Source organism: Silene latifolia, chromosome 11 (assembly GCF_048544455.1).
Source record: "Silene latifolia isolate original U9 population chromosome 11, ASM4854445v1, whole genome shotgun sequence".
Taxonomy (NCBI): domain Eukaryota; kingdom Viridiplantae; phylum Streptophyta; class Magnoliopsida; order Caryophyllales; family Caryophyllaceae; genus Silene; species Silene latifolia.
The window spans coordinates 160,700,721-160,717,492 of record NC_133536.1 but is presented as its reverse complement, the minus strand read 5'-3'; the positions used below and the strand labels follow the sequence as shown (position 1 = coordinate 160,717,492).

The 16,772-nt window shown below is 34.8% G+C and overlaps 1 pseudogene; it reads left to right on the top strand.

Annotated features, from left to right (window-relative positions):
- Positions 1-14,292: 14,292 nt before the first annotated feature.
- On the top strand, positions 14,293-16,445 carry LOC141615165 (MACPF domain-containing protein CAD1-like; annotated as a pseudogene).
- The last annotated feature ends 327 nt before the right edge of the window (positions 16,446-16,772 follow it).

Genomic DNA, 16,772 nt, shown 5'->3' with positions numbered 1-16,772 from the left:
CCCCAACTTCCCTGTCTTCCATTTCCTCTCAAAACTCACCAACCACCTCCAACATCATCTGCCGGTGGCCTATCTTTCCGATCACCCGCCTGTTAATGGTGTCTTGCCGTCATAGCAATCGCACATCCCGCCAGCTTTTCACCCACCCTGCTGTCGGGATATCACAGTACACCATGGCGCCCTTATTCGCCGGCGCCGGTGACCTCCTCACGACCTCGCCAACACAACTCATTCACTACCGCAACAAATTTAGGGTTCTCGACTCATTTATTGTTTAGGTTTTTAATTTTTATGTGATTATATTGTAGATCTACAACATATGAAGAGAAATTTCAAAACAGCAAGTACATCGGGATTCATGTCTGAGTATTTCGAACCGAATAATATTATCGCCGGTCAGAAACGACCCACTCGATGTCAGGGGTGGTGGATATTAGGCGACTTTGACAGTGGTGGTGCGCGACATGGTTCACGATTTCCATTTTATTTCTATCAGCGATTTTTAAGGGTTTTGAGGCGATTCGTGGTGGTTTTGATGTGTTTCTGATTACCGGTGAAGTTTCCGGCTTGTATGCCGATTAGTCGTGGTGTTTGGTTAGTTTGTATGGCAGTGGTAGTGCAATCATAGGCGGTGGTTGCTGATATCGTGAGCGACGCCAGTTGTTGTGGTGTTGTTGCTGTTATCGTGCTTTGTGTGGTCTTAAAAATTAGATCTGGGTTAATGTGCGTGGGGGTTAGTGTGCGTGGTGGTCGTGCTTTGTGTTGTAGTATCGTGGGTGTATCGTGTATAGAGTCGGAGTGTTACTTAGTGGATCAATACATACGGGGTTAGATGTGGAGAATGGTGGTCACGGGAAGATCTGTGGTTCTGGTGGTTGCGTCGGCGGTGGTGGTGGTGGTGGGGTTGATGATGGTGCAGTGGAGGTCGTAATGGTGGCGGTGGTGGTGGGGCAGTGGTGGTGGCGGTTGTGGCGTTCGCAGTTGTAGTGGTGTGGTGATAGTCGGGTCAGTTAGGTAATGGTGGTGGCGGCAGTGGTGGTGGTGGCGGTGGTAGTTATGGTGGTGGTAGTTTTGGTGGCAGTGGTGTCGTTATCAGTGGTAGTGGCGGTGGTTGGGGGTATGGTGGTGGCACTAGATACACAAAATACCACCTCAGATACACACGGTATTAATACGGGATACATGTGTATCCGGCAGTATAACCATGTGTATCTGGTATTAATACGAGGTGTATCCGGAAGTATGAACTTGTGTATCCAGAAGTATTATAATGTGTATCTGGCATTAATGTCATGTGTACCATAAAAATTATAAAATGTATCCGCAAAAAATATAAAACGTATCCGAGAGTTAGTGTTAAAACTTGTAACAATTTACACAAAGTGTATCCGCTAATAATATAAAATGTATCCGGAAATAGTATAAAATGTATCTAGGAGTTAGTCTTAAAACTTCCAAAAAAAATAGTGTTAAAAAAGTGTAAAAGTGCATCTAGAATTGTAGTGTAGAAAAAGTGGATCTAGATATGTTATAAGATGTATCTGAATAAGAGGTGTATATGGTAAGTAGATAAAGTGTATCTGAAAAAAAAAAAAAAAAACTGCCTTATTAAGCTAGTTCGTACGGTTCGTACGTTAAGGCAGTTCGTACCTGAACCCACCCCTATATATAATGAGATCCGTGAGAACCACCTTAATCTAATAGAATAGTCGACGCGCATCCCCTAACCCCTCCAAACAAATTCATTTCCCAATTTTCCCTGCTCTCTCATATTTCTTCTCTCTCTTCAACCATCATCCCCTGCTGGCTGCTGCGACGCACACCTCTACCAGCACCATATTTTCGAGCACCGTCTCTTACTTCTGCAAGGACCCCCATCCTCATCTCCACCTCCGTCGTCCCCTGCTATAGCGACCACCGCGACAAACCCAATCCATATCAATCTTATTTGTTGTCACAATTTCGGTGCCGTTTTGCTGCTTCGAGTTGATTTCTACGCAATTATTGCTTCGAATATGTGTGTGGCTAGTGTTCTAATTGATTCAAGTAGGGTTTAATTGACATCATATCTCCAATTTCAGGTGCCTTCTAATCCCTAATTTTTTTAATTGCATCAAGTTGTCGAATTTGTGAAATTAGGGTTTGAGAAATTCTTTCTTTGGGTTCAATTAGTTCAAGTTATGGTCGACTTTCAGAGGATGTTACTCTCATTTTCTGGTAGCGAATTGAGTCTATTATAGGGCGAAAATTTCAGGCCTTATCCGAGTAGAATTTGATGCTGATTTAGGTGTTAAATCTGCTAGCTTGCTTTCGTTTTTCTTTGCAAATGGAGATGCACATACTGGAGATGTGCGAGTTCTGAGGTCGCTTTGGCTCGACTCCAATTATGTCGAGTCATTGTTGGCAAGAGCTTTTTTTTATAAGGAAACAATGATTGGGAGACTGAAAGCCATTAAGCCACTGACTGTCAAGAGCCACAATGCTTACCTTTCAATGACGAAGTAGGTTCCAAATAACATCCAGCAGATAATCGTTAGAATCCAACATAGTATGACTAGCCTGTGGAATTTTTTGGCAGAAGTTATATCATATGTATCTCTTCCACAGTCGAGGATAATACTCAAATACTTGGTGTTTACTTACATGTATTAACTTCAGCAATATACAAGCCAGTCACTACCTGCATTGTTCATAGCATGTGTTGGTTTCTATACATGATCAACCACACAAAATAATGGAACACAATTGCTGAGATAGAGATAAGAACAGTGGTGTTACTCCTTAATGTGATAAGAACACAATCTTCAAAGATTCAATCTTTCCTATATTTTCTGCATTTTATTAGTATTTTATCATCTGGGTTCTTGTTTAATTCTACCTTTAATTATTTTTAATAATTTTTTTACCATCTTTTTAATTTTTGATTAGCAGCATCAGAAAATGTCAGCAGATCGTAAAGTTCTTACCTTTGAGGATGTATCAAAGCACAATGTTACGAAAGATTGCTGGCTTATTATTGGTGGAAAAGTAAGATCTCTTTTTTCCAATATATAATCTTCAATTATTGATTTATTTCTGTATGATTTGCATTGATCTCCCTTTATTTTGTTATATTTTGATTTATTTAATTTGAATTATTAGCTTGATGTTTAGATGATGTATCAATTCCGTGTTCTTTGTGCTGAATAGTTGAAATCACCAACCATTTGATCCGTCATCCGTCCCAATCATTTATTTACCTTTTTCGTATTCGTATTTTAATCAAAAGTAAATAAATGATTGGAACGAAGGGAGTTCATGATCATATATTCTTCAATTGCCATTGATTGCAATGCTGTTGCTTTGGAAAGCTGTCATCTCATTCATTCTCTGTGCAAGCTTAGATCATTAGAACCCTGCGGTGTCTGTTTTCTGTGTCTTGATTGGCTATAGTGTGGGTGGGTTGGTATACCTGGCAATTGGATCGTTTGGATTGGGTTTGGGTATGGTAGTTTTAGGTATCGGTTTGATTTGGGTTAGGGTTTAGGAAGAATTTTAGCCGAGATAGGATCTCAACATAGAATATGGTCCTTACCATGTATGCCCAACATCCAATGCAGGCAATTGTAGAGGCAAGAAACCCGGATACTTGGATCACGGCAGGAATAGCCAAAATCCCTGCACCAACCTGAATACAATTTTTCAGCACATATTTGTCATCTTAAATGAATGCTAAAGTGAAAAACAATCAAAGGATTCAAGATCTTTTCTATAAGAAATGGAATATAATCTCTAACACCATTTGTTTGAGGCATAAACTTCCGTAAAGTTTCATCTCCACCAATTGGTAGAGATGTTAAGGCGGCTAGAAATGGACTGCTGATAAATATGTTGATGGGTCTAATGAGATCAATTTCAAAACCAGTATTCTTGATAAGTATCTCTGAAACTTTGTTTTAGGTCTAATAATTACATTGACTCACAAAAGCTCTCTTAAATAAGTTATGTAAGGGACTGCTATTTGTTGTAGAACTGGCTGAAATGGACGACATATACCAAGGGTGTTAGTACCATGTCAGTATCGCCTGTTCTCTACATTATGAATGTTTATGTTTTACTTATATTGAAAGTCAATTAGCTCAAATGGAAGAGCATTGTGCAATGCACACGAGGTGGGTTCGACTCTCATATTGGCTATGAAATACCAAATCTTTCTTTTATTCTAAGAATGAAATAATGTAATTGGTAATCCTATTTCCACTTCTTATCAAGGATCTAAAGACAAAAAAAGATGAGGAAATTGGACACTTTTTCATGCATGTACAGGGTTGTTTAATGCACATAGGTTGCTTTTTCATGCATCTAATAGGCTATATGGGACTCGAACCCATACCTTTATGCAAAATTTGCACATTGCTCTACCATTGAGCTAATAGCCTTTAAAATACGCTAAAAAAATCCGAGTATCAAATAACGAGCGTATCATATGTTTATTGAACAAAGCAAATTCCCTTATTATCGGAACAGGTTTAATGCACATAGAACCTTATTTCATGCATATAAAACCCTATTTCATGCACATAGAACCTTATTTTATGCACATAGAATTAAAATTAATGTCTTTACCCAACAAGAATTAGTATCATAAGATAACAAACTGATGTTATTGAAGAACTTTTTAATGCACATAGAACCTTATTTCATGCACATAGAACTTTATGTCATGCACATAAAACCTTATTTCATGCCCATTTAATACTTATTCCATGCACATAGAACATTATTTCATCCACATAGAACCTTATTTCATGCACATATAAGGTTAAAATGCAAATGCTTGATATTGAAATTAGAACTCCTAGTACAATGTTGTTAGCCCAGACGACAATAACTTTACGGGTGAAATACTGATAGAACTGGGTAATTGCAGAAACTTAGTTTGGCTTGATTTGAAGACTAATAATCTCACTGGTGAAGTCCAGCCTCGGCTACAGGGACAAATTCCAGATTCATTTTCAAATCTCTCATTTTTGGTGGAGATTGGTTTGTCTAATAATCTATTAACTGGCCAAATACCTCAAAGGGGGCAACTAAGTACTTTTCCGGCTACCCAATATTTATTTCACTTATTTCATGCATATACACGGTTCTTTGATGCACATATATTGCTTTTTCATGCATTGATAAGTCTATTGCACCTCAAACCCTAACCATTGTTATTGGGATAAGTGATTCAAGGGTTGAATTAGTCAATTACAACATATAAGCACCAGGAAAATAAAGCACAAACCTGTGGCACCCATGCTCTGATACTACGATCCCATTATTATTGGATCAGGGATAAAAAACAAAAAACACAAGCAGTCATTCAATTAAATAGGGATCAAATACAAAAAAAAAAAAGACGAAACAATGCAGATTTTACATATTTCATGCATGTACAATGTTTTTTAATGCACATATATCGCTTTTTCATGCATCTATAAGTCTACTTTATGCAATGATAAGACTATTTAACCCTAAACCCTTACCATTCATGGTTTTCTTATTCAATGCATTTATTTATTTTGGTGAAAAATAATCTTTGATGGACTCATCTCCTTTCAATGGTGGTTTTTATTTTTTTCTTGAACGCAACAGTCTTTCGCCTCATATCTATCAATAATTTGAGTGAGATTGAGATTTTAAGACGATAAAAACAGAAGCACAAACTGTTATACAATAAAAACACAAGCACAAAAAACATAAAAGAAACTTAGCTGCATTAAAGCAATTTTAAGGCAGTTATGCAGCATTGGAGCACAGAATAAAGAAAACTAAAAAAACCAGGAAAAAAAACCAGCAACTAACCTATGAGACTATGCTAATGTCCACCTAGGTCTTGGCTCAAAAAGAAAAGTTCTGAAATTTAATGAGAAATTTTTACCATAAATAATTTAGAAAATAGCTACAAAAGAGGAAAAATCAAAATAGTTACGAAATGTAATGAGAATTTTGAACCTAAAATTCCAAAACCGAACGAATATAAGCATATTGACATGTTTAATAGCTCAAAACACATCGCCTATGCTAAATCTACAATGGTTAAACTCGATAGACAAACAATTTTAGCAACAAATCGATACAATCCAGCCTAATTAACGACAAAACATCAACCCCAACGCAGGAAACACAATAAGCGACATTTAATAAGCAAAAAATAACTTGTTAATTAATGAGTTTTCGAACTATTATAAACTGTAGAAAAGTATGTAATCAAAAATTCAACAATTTTTGAGCATAAAACTCATCAACAACTAATTTTAAACAAAAATTTATAAAATAAATAATGGAAAGAGTTCGTAATATGAGAAGTTATATACCAGAAACAATAAGTCTTTCTCGGTGATTTCCGCATGATTCACTTTTTTGCGCGACTACATGAAAATGTCACAAAGCATTCGGGTAATATTCGAAACCAAAAGACAAATTGTATGATCGACTAAGCGAAATGAAGGATTTTCAACAAGATTTAGGGAAAATAATTACCAAAAGACGAATTAGGGTTCGATTACTTTGAATTAGGTAAAATTTAGGGAAAATAATTACCTAAATTAGAAACAATCCAGCAAGAGTGACTACTTGGGCAGGAGTAGTTGTATCGTCGTCAATTCATGTCGTCGTCGTAGGCAGGTGACAACGGTGGTCTGACATGAAAGGGAAAAACGGTGATAATCGTAGAGAGAGAAAAATAAAAGATGAGTGAGAATATGTTTCAGTAAAATGAGGTGATTAGAATGGTTTGGGGGGGAAGGGGTTAGTTGTGCGAGATTTTTCCAAGTTAGATGGGTTTATCTCGTCGTTCATTGTGTATTTGATCAAGGGCTGTGAGTGGTTCTCACAGTTCTTATTATTTAGTTGGTTCTCATAGGATCCCGAATATATATATATATATATATATATATATATATATATATATATAGTGAAGCTCTCCTAAGTCCCTTACATCTATTGAGTCCTTAAGTCCTTATAAGGGGGCCCTTGGATGAAGAATGAAGGGATGAGATTACATCTCAATGGATGGCCACAAATCAATCTAGTCTAATTACCTCCCTTAAGGCTTAATCCTTCAACCTTCCTTAAACACTCACCTATCTTAATATCCTCCTCTCATTAACCACCTCCAAATTTCTCTCTACACCACATACTCTCTAAAATTCCCAACAAAATAAAAACCAAAAAAAAAAAAAAACCAACTCAAAAAACCCAACTCTCATCCTCACCAGGTTCACCAACCCAACCACCCCACCACTTCTTCCCAACCCAACAAACAGCCCGCTGCCTCCACCCACGGCCGCCATCCACCAATCACTCTTCCTACTCCTCCACCGACGGCCTCCACCGACGGCCTCCACCCCACAGCCTCCACCTACACCCCACTGCCACCACACCACACGGCCTCCACCCTAACAACCACCCGGATCTGTTTTTTTTACTCTTTTCGGATCTGTTTTTATTTATTTATTTTTTATTTATTTATTTATTTTTTTTACAGATTTCGTATTTTTTGTTTATTTTTTTCTCTTCCGTTTAGATCTCGTTTTTTATTTCGTTGTTATTATTAAAATCGATTTTCATATTATTTCGGGTTTTTTCATTGTTATTATTAAAACCGTTTAGATCTAGTATGGTTGGTATTTATGATTTTTTTTTTATTTTTTTGATTTCGTTTTTTTGATTTTTTTGATTTCGGTTTTTTATTATTTTAGATCTAGTATGGTTGGTATTTATTTTTATTTTATTTTTATTTTTGTAATTACATATTATTTTGTGCTAAAATTATAGATCTTGTTAAAAAAAATTGCACAACCTTCAAACATTAAAGTTACACTTTTTTGTTGTTAAAATTACACTTTTTTTTGGTTAAAATTACACCTATTTCTGTTATAATTACACTTTTTCCTGTTAAAATTACAATTTTTTCTATTACAATTACACTTATTTCTTCTTTCCGATTTTTATTTTATTTCGGTTTTTTATTATTTTAGATCTAGTATGGTTGGTATTTATTTTGGTTTTTTTATTTTTGTAATTACATATTATTTTGTGCTAAAATTATAGATCTTGTTAAAAAAAAAAATTTGCACAACCTTCAAACATTAAAGTTACACTTTTTTGTTGTTAAAATTACAATTTTTTTTGGTTAAAATTACACTTATTTCTGTTATAATTACACTTTTTCCTGTTAAAATTACACTTATTTCTGTTATAATTACACTTTTTTATTGTTACAATTACACTTTTTCTGTTAAAATTACACTCAATTATGTTACAATTACACGTTTTCCTGTTAAAATTACACTTTTTTTTGTTGCAATTACATTTTTTTCTGTTAAAATTACACTTATCTCTACTAAGGTTACCTTCTCGATGACTAAAGTTACACTCTCAATGACTAAAGTTACATTCTTGGACTAAAGTTAGACAAATTTAGACAGTCGTTACACAAATTTGGACTAAAAGTACACAAATTTGGACTAAAGTTATACAATTTGGACTAAAATTACACAAATTTGGACTAAAATTACACAAATTTGGACTGAAATTACAAAATTTGGACTAAAAATACACTATTTACGACTAAATTTGGACTAAAAATACACTATTTCCGACTAAATTTGGACTAAAGTTACACAATTCTTTTATTTCGAGTCATTGATATTGTGCAATTTCAATCATTGTCCACTAAAGTGTAGCTTTAGTACATTGATAGTGTATATCTTTTATCATTTTATGAGTGTAATTTTAGTCCATAAAAGTGTAATTTTAGTCCAAAAAAGTGTAATTTTAGTCCACAAATGTGTAACTTTAATCCACAAATGTGTAACTTTAGTCTACAAAAGTGTAATTTTAGTCCACAAAAGTGTAATTTTAGTCCAAATTGTATAACTATAGTCCAAATTTGTGTATCTTTAGTCCAAATTGTGTAATTTTAGTCCAAATTTGTGTAACTTCAATCCAAATTGTTCTAACTTTAGTTCAAAAGCGTAACTTTAGTCATTGAGAGGGTAACCTTAGTAGAGATAAGTGTAACTTTAATAATAGAGATAAATGTAACTTTAATGAAGACAAGTGTAATTTTAAAGGAAAAAAAGTGTAATTTTAATAGGAAAAAGTGTAATTTTAACAGAAAAAAGTGTAATTTTAACGGAAAAATAACAGAAAAAAGTGTAATTTTAACGGAAAAAAGTGTAATTTTAACAGGAAAAAAACTGTGATTTTAACCGAAAAAAGTGTAATTTTAACGGAAAAATGTGTAATTTTAACGGTAAAAAGTGTAATTTTAATCGAAAAAGTGTAATTTTAACCGAAAAAGTAAGTTTAATAGATCCTAAATCACACAATACCAAGACAAAATTTTAAATACGAAAATTGGCAAATATTTATAACAAGACGGATATTAACAAAGCAATATCAAGAAAAAAAGTAAAAAAATGAGATTTAAAAAATCAAAACTGAAAAATGGTAAAACAAATCAAAGATCTCGTGAAAAAAAAGTAAACAATGAGATTTCATAATTAATAGATTTAGTACTAAAATCAAACTATAATCAACTAAAAAAAATTAAAACAACACCAAGATTAAAATTAAAACATCAATGTTTTTTTTTTTTAAAAAAAATGACGTCGTGGCGGCGGTGGAGGCGGCGACGGTGGTGGTGGCGGCGGTGGCGGTTGGTGACTGTGGTAGTTTCCGGTGGGTGGTGGTAGGTGGATGGTGAATGAGAAATAGATGAATAAATGATTTATTTGAATTTTTTTGGGTTTTTTATTTGTTTGATTTTTTGGGTTTTTTTTTCTTGGTTTTTTTTGGAGAGAATATGGAGAAGTGAAATATAGAGAGAGAATGAGGAGATGTGATAATGAGATGATGAATGGAAGATGAGGAGGATTAATGTAGTTAATGAGAAAATTAGAGGAAGATGGCAAAATTAGAGCATTAACCTTAATTTTTTTGTTCTCATCTTAGCCTTCCATTTCCAAGATCCAATAGCCCATAATGGGACTTATGGACTCACATGTAAGAGGAGGACTCATTTGATCTTATTACTATATATATATATATATATATATATATATATATATATATATATATATATATATATATATATATATATATATATATATATGAGTCCACCCTATGTTTTTGAGTCCCGTGAGTCCACTTATGTATCACACGCTCTACACAAACATATCACGATTTTTTTTAAGAATAAAAAAAAAAAATTTGATGGATTTTTTTTTTCTTAAAGTCTGAGTTGTGATAGTGTTTAGTATAACCTGTGATATTGTATTTGATTCTGTGAGTCCAGTAAAAGAGTATCACAAGTAGACTTGTCAAAACTCGACCCGACCCGTTTTTTAGGGTTACAGACCCGGTTTTTTTGACCCGCGACCTGTTTGACCCGAACCCGAAATGACCCGTTATTTTAGGGTCGAGACCCGACCCGAACGGGTCGACCCATTGGGTCAAAGGTAAATCAAGAATTTTATTAAAAATATTAATATTAATATATTATATTTGAAAAAATAGTTAAAAATATATTTTTTTTATTACTTCAAATTACAAAAACAACTAAAAAGTTAATTTTATATAACTTTTATAATATTTAATAATAAAATAATTATTAAAAAAAGTTTATTTTAATAATTATGTCAATATAATTAATGTAAACGTTGAATATGATTAAAATATTAATTTTAAATATGTTTTATATTTTAAAAAATATTTTTTTAATTAAAAAAATCGTTTAAAAAAGACGTTAGAAATTATTTCTTGACCTGTATTCTGACCCTAACCGGACCCGTGACCCGTATAACCCGACCCGTATCTGACCCAACCCGTATTCTGACCCGACACGTATGACCCGACCCGCCCGACCCGTTTGACAGGTCTAATCACAAGTTATACAAAATAATATCACACCTAACAAAAAACAATACCACTAGTTGTACTAAACAATATCACGGGTTATACTATATAATATCACACCACTGAACCTGCGATACGTTTTCTAAATAATTAAAAAGCAAAGCTGAATTGAGATCACAATAAGATCTATTTTCACATAAACTTAGTCATCTAAAGAGGCTGCATTCTAAGAAGCTCCATGAAGTAATCAACTGAATATTGTATTCAAGAGAATGGAACCCACGCAATTGTCATTAAATCTTTATGGCAAAAAAAGATGTCTAAATTGAATACTGAACACTGATTAAATCTCCTAAATTAATAGCAATAAATTTGTCATAATAATCCATGCCGACACCAAACTCATTTGGAACTGATGTAGATCGCGTTTTAGTGGTAATTACGAAATGCATCGTACTTTAAAAAGAAAAATTGATAGTGATCTATACCTTATCAATTTAGCTTCTTAGAATGCAGCCTCTTTAGATGACTAAGTTTCAGCTGAGTTTATTGTTCCCCTCTGATCCAGACCTTATGATGATTGATCCTTTTTTGTTCGTATTACTTTGTGTACGTGTGGACGGCAGTTGACATTGCGAGTTGCAACATTGGTGTGCTATTGTATTCCTCAATTTTTAAACTAAAGCATGATAAGTTCTCCCTAAATAACCAGAATATGACACTTAGACACGTACATCGTACTCATGTTGGACCGTTCTAATCGTCTTTAAGTAACATATGGACTCATCATTTTGGGTTTTCACTTTTCAAGTACCGTTGTGGCTAGCTCATGTAAATCTTATTCATGAGCTATCTATCATTTGCTCATCATTTGAGACCAGAACTTGTGAATGATCGTGCTCTACCTTTCTTTTCAGGAAACCGAAGAAATAATAGCTGATGTCGTTGGTGTCGAGGTTTTCCGACAAACTATTGCCGGCAATATTTTGGTGGGGAACTACTGCGCTCTTTCCAACAAAGGCGGCCTAGTACAACTTCTTTCTCGTGTTATATCACATGTTTTTTTTCACAACTTTGTCTTGTTTATTCAATTCATGATATTCTTGTTTACATCGTGTGATACATAAGTGGACTAATGGAACTCAAAAATATAGGTGGACTCACCGGATCTTGCCTCTAGAGACCGGATCCGGTGAGGCCGTTAATTATGGCGAGGCGGTCGGCCTCACCAAATTCCTTCAGTAAACTTGGGGTGGACTGATTCTTCCTAACTTGGGCGGACTGATTTAATTTGGGCTGAAAATTTGGGGTCATTCCTAACTTTTCATTTGATCAAAATATTTTGTCTATCTAAAATAAACAATAAACAGCCCAATACTTACCCCCCTCTCTCTCTCTCTCTCCATCAAAATATAACAACGAACACAACATCACGATATCTCGTTTTCCTAGAAAATTGTTCATAGATTTCGGCGATTTCCTTAAAAATTCGAATCAACAACAACAATTGCAACGATTTCCTGGAAAATTGTTCATACATTTTATCAAAACAACATACAACAACGCCATTCAAGCAATTTCAGAAGAAGATTTTGATTAATTTCCAGGTAATTTCATAATTTTGATCAAAATTAAGCATATTCATATAATTTTGTTAATTCACTAATAAATTGATGATATAAGGCTCAATTGATCAAAATTGAGCGATTTCCTAAATATAAGTTTCAAATTTTATCAAATTAAAATTGAGCGATTTCCTTAATATAAGGCTCGATTTTGATCTTAACCTCGCAATTTTGATATTGTGATGATTATGATAATGCTGCTACTGATTTTGTTAGGATGTTACTATAGCGAAAGTAGATATCCTGAACAATTTTATGATTATTAGAATGTATGATGTGTATATGTTTGTTTTGTTGTGAAATGTGAATCTAGGGCCTGATTTTGTGAAACTTAGACCTGATTTGGTGAACCTTAAAATAGGCGCTCCGTCACGGTGAAAGGTTAATCATATGATGCATATATGTCTGTTTAGTTATGAAATGTGAATCTAGGACTTTATTTTGTGAAACTTAGACCTAATTTTGTGAACCTTTTAATAGTCGCTCCATCACGGTGAAAAGTTTATGATGGATATATCTTTGTTTAGTTGTGAATCTAAGGCCTAATTTATTGAAAATTAGACATGCTTTTGTGAAACTTAGGATCTGATTTAGTGAATCCTAGACTTTGTTTTGTGAATCCTAGAACTTGTTTTGTAAAGCTAGAAGACAATATTGTGAAAAATTTGATCATTTTTTTTATTGTGAATCCTAGACCTTATTTTGTGAATCTTAGAGCTTATATTGTGAATGTTAGAAGACAATGTTGTGAAACTTGGTCATAAATGGTCGAAATCACCTATTTTGCTCCTTTTCTTATTTTGTGAATCTTATGCCCAATTTTGTGAATCCTAAAGCTTGTTATGTGAAACTAGAAGACAATATTTTGAAACTTGGTTATAAATGATCAAAATCACCTATTTTTCTCCTTTTCTTATTTTGTGAATCTTATACCCTATTTTGTGAATCCTAGAGCTTGTTTTGTGAAACTAAAAGGCAATATTGTAAAATTGGGTCATAAAATGGTCGAAATCTCTTATTTTGCTCTTTTTCATATTTTGTGAATCATATACCTTGTTTTGTGAATCCTGAAGCTTACATTGTGAAACTAAAAGGCAATATTATGAAACATGGTCATAAATGGTCGAAATCACCTATTTTGCTCCTTTTTTTTTTGTGTATCCTAGACCTTGTATTGTGAAACTAGAAGGCAACATTATTTTCGACGAACTACAATTCAAACGCAGGTAGTACTTGATCCATTTTTTTTTTATCATTTTTTACTTCATCATTTTTCGACTCCCATTAGTTTCGAGTAATTCTCTTTCCAGTGGTGGTTTAACCAGGAAATCAAACCATCTGCTCAAATATGAACTACAATTCAAACGCCGGTAGTACTTGATCCATTCATCTATCGAACCTCACCTGTAAATTTCTCGAAGTAAAGAGTGAGTGATTTAAAAGGTCCAACATATGCAACTTTTATTACTGTCATTTGCATCTTGTTTCCCTTTCCATTATGTAAGGTAGGGGATATGCTTGGAGTCTTGTATGAGACCATCTTATATCATATGAGACCCTACTTAAATACCGATTTATACACAATTATAGCTGATGAATTGGTCCCATGTGCAATAATCTCTCATTCAAATTCTGTGCACAAAAAGTTTAAGGTTGTAATTATACTGTTTGGGTGTATTTGCAGCCTGTCAGCATCAATGAGTTTTTAAAGCCAGCTCATGGAGAGAAGTACTACAGTCCTAATGGCAGAGGCAGGGGACGCGGCCGTGGTCCACGTGGTGGTGGTGGCAACAGTTATGGCGGGGGAGGGATTGTGTGTTTTTTTAGCAAGTTTGTTTAGCAAACTTAAGAGAAGTGAATGTTAATGTAAGAAGTGATTTTTTTTTTGTCATGCAGGATGTAACTGTTATTTTCAGAAGGAGAGGTGGGGATGATCTAGAATAGAGTCTTGCCAAATTGACAGAGACCGTAAACTTAGCACCAGATATCATCGATTTGACATTTGTCCCTATTGTCTCTCTTCTTCAAGAAGTGTCCGGTGTAAACCATCTTGCTCATGCTATGGATCTGTACTTGAAGTGTAAGGTCTTACCTTTATCTACTTAAACTTCTGCTTAATGTCATGTTGTCTATACATTTTTGCTTGCTATATTGTCTTGGCAAAGATATTATAGTATCATTTGTTTGCTATTTGCTCATATGAGATTATGAGGTCTAATATGAGGTCTGCTTTTTGACGAACACCGTCAAGTGAACTGTTGTAAATTCGAAAACGTCCTCTAGTGATCCATAATAATAAATGCATAGAGAATCCATTGAATGGCTACTATGTAACAATAAAAGCTATAGTTGGCCATTTTATGTAATTTCACATTCCACAAAATTGGAAAAAGAAGAAAATTGTGTGATAAAATTAACTTGTACAACACCCTAATACCCTTGGGACAGGGTTGTTTAAGAAAAACTTAATATGACAACTACGTTGAACGATTAAAGTCGCTCTTAGTCTTTTATAGATCTCTGTAGCAGGAGTCTGGTTAATTTGGTTGAAGGTCAAGATGCCTTCTTATTCTTGCTGGAAGGAGGAATACTTTACTTTACGAAATCTGCTCATTGACTTGAATTTTTGCTGTTTGCTAGACAAGCCACCTCTCGAAGATCTTCAATAATTCTTAGAGTTCCAAATAGCTCGAGCTTGGGAACCTGAACAGAGTCTTCTGCAGAGAAAAGAACCGGTTTGCCAATCCCTACAATTCAGCTTGATGGGTCTCAAGCTTTACATCAGTCATGAACATGTAACTTTCATCCTTTTCCTGATTACTTTGTACTCGTAGGCAGTTTATTACTCCCTCCTATTCTCTGGAATTGTCCTACTTTTCTTTCTTGACTGATTCAACGGAATTGCTCCAAGTCTGAATCTTGCTCATTTTCTTTGTGCTTAACATGTCTCTTCTATAGTTCTATCCTTATAGTTTGTATTCTAAAATAATACATATAACTATGGCCAACTTTAATTAATGCTCAACATACTTATCCGATTAATATTGGTGCATAAGAAACTAGGGCAATTCAAATAGAAAAGAAGCTTGTTATGACAGAGTTTTTGATTAGGTGATTTACGTACGCGTCAATTAAAACTTTCTATGACGAAGCCACGAAGGGCTTTTGATAAACAATATACCATGGAAAGAACAAGTCTAATCCCTTCAGAATTTTTTTCTCAACTTAATTACACAGATTTTATATGGCTTCGTATTTTATAATTTAACCATATTCAATCTTGTAGGTGACAGTCGGACGTAAGCCAGTTACAGGTTTGAGGCTTAGCCTAGAAGGCAGCAAGCAAAACCACCTTGCAAATCATCTCCAACACCTAGTTTCACTCCCGAAAATTCTACAGCCTCATTGGGATGCCCATATGGCCATTGGTGCCCAAAAATGGCAAGGTCCCGAGGAACAAGATAGCCGTTGGTTTGAACCGATCAAATGGAAGCATTTATCTCATGTGAGGATGGCTCCAATAGAACATAAAGAAACTTGCATTGAGGATCTCTTCGTTGTACATATAGTAACAGGAGCTCAACTCGGGGTCTGGGATTTTGGTGCTAAAAGCGTGTTGTATCGAAAGCTCCTTTTCTAAAAGGTACCTGGGTGTACCATAAGAAGATCCGTTTGGGATCATAGCCCGGTGAACTTGCAGAAACAAAATGCCGAGAGCTCAAGTGATAAGAAATCAGATGGTTCCGGAAGTGCAGCAAAGCTCATGAAACTAGTAGATTCAACCGAGATGTTACAGGGCCCACAAGATTCTCCCGGCCATTGGTTAGTCACTGGTGCAAAGCTTGGAGTTGACGGAGGGAAGATAGTCTTACGAGCCAAATATTCGTTGTTGAATTACTGATAGAAGAAGAATACTACCCCCACTGCATCAAAGCGTCCCGTCTGCATCGAGGTAACTGGGGTTTTGAATTACTTATGGAAGTGTTTTATGTAATACCCGTCCTTCTAGGGACCCGTTGACTGACGTTGACCGACCTTAGTGACATGTCTTGGCCTTTGGGAAACCTGACGAGCGATGTCTTGTGACATAGTAAGCTTTGGGTGTGTGGTACTCGATTTAGTCGAGGCCACTCGATCGAGTAGCTTGGAGGCTCGATTGAGTATGGGCCACTCGATCGAGTAAGTTAGTTACTCGATCGAGTAGTGTCTTTACAACGAGGATTTATATATCGTGTTTCGTATAACCACAAATCATTT